Source organism: Propithecus coquereli, unplaced genomic scaffold (assembly GCF_000956105.1).
Source record: "Propithecus coquereli isolate 6110/MARCELLA unplaced genomic scaffold, Pcoq_1.0 Scaffold218, whole genome shotgun sequence".
Classification (NCBI taxonomy): Eukaryota; Metazoa; Chordata; class Mammalia; order Primates; family Indriidae; genus Propithecus; species Propithecus coquereli.
Genome location: NW_012146967.1, coordinates 542292 through 543829, shown reverse-complemented (window position 1 = coordinate 543829; position 1538 = coordinate 542292).

Sequence of the window (1538 nt, the reverse complement as noted above, 5' to 3'; positions counted from 1 at the left end):
AGACTATAAATTGATAAAGCAGCATAGCAAGACCCCCATCTCTACAAAAAATTTAAAAATTAGCTGGCCGTGGTGATGTGTGCCTGTAGTCCCAGCTACTCACTCAGGAGGCTGAGCCAGGAGCATCACTGAAGCCCAGGAATTCAAGGCTGCAGTGAGGTGTGATCGGGCCACTGTACAATAGAGCAAGGCAATAGAGCAAGACCCTGTCTCTACAAAAATAAATACATACATATATACAAACAAATAGTTAAATCATTCTGGAAGTTAATTTGACAATATCAAAATTACAATCATATAGCCTTTGATCCAGCCATCTTACTTCTAAGGATTTTTCCTACGGACGTACTCACATATGTGCAAACTAACTGATGTAGAAAATTATTCATCACAGAATTATTGATAATTGCAAGAGATTGAGAACAACCAAAAATCCCATCAATAAAAATCTGGTTAAATTGATTTTTCATACAGTAGTACCCTATATAGTCTTCAAAAAAAAACTACAGAAGAGCTCTACGTATTGATATGAGATGATTTTCAAGTTATTGTATATTGTTAAATGTAGAAAAACAAGATGCAGAACAAAACACATGATATGCTATTATTTGGGGAGAAATAGGATGAGTAAAAATGAGTGGATAGAATAAGGTCTGTATTTGGGTTGGTAGCATTATACCAATGTCACGTTCCTTGGTTTTGACTATGTGGTGTGCTAGTGCAAGATGTACATTTTTGTAACTTCTCGTGATTTGCAAACTATTTCAAAACATAAACTTATCTTAAGAAAGGAATTGCTATCGGCATGCATGTATATATGTATTTGCGTGTGAATACATGAGCTATCTGGAAGAATGGATAGCAATCAGCTGAAAACCTTGGTTGTTTTTAGGAAGGGGAACTGGTTGGCTGGGGAACTAACAGAGGATATTTCTCTATATTCCCTTTTCTTCTTTGTAAATTTAAAATCTGGTTTAAAAATACAGCTTTTCAAAGAAGATTTTGAACAGTAAAGGTACATGATGAAAAGGAAGAAAAGCAGAAATCACAAATGAACGTTAGGTTTCAACCCTGGGTTTCTCAGAAAGTGATCACCAGCAGTGAGAATAGTGTTCCCCTTTAGACTTCAGAAAGAAAACACCTGGCTTCTCCAGTTTTTGCTTTGTTCTTTCTTTAAAAACAATTTTCTGAAAAGAGCATTTTATAACAATTTGGTAAAATGGAGTACCTAGCACAAGAATAAATGTTAAAGAAATTTGCAATCATCTGCAAGATCTAAAACTAAATTTTCCTCTTTTCCAGGGATAACGATAATTTAAAAAGATTAAGATTTTGTCACATTATTACAGGAAAAGCATTATGATCATTTTGAAATTTATTTCCAGCTTTTTATGAATGTAAGATATTCATATTCATCTGTCTTATTCTATTATTTAGTTTAAGGTGTTTCGAAAACAAGAAATCCCATAGCATTTAGAAGCAGGAAACACTTGTGAAATTGGCAAAGTAATCCCAAGAATCAGGGGAGAGGTAGTTTT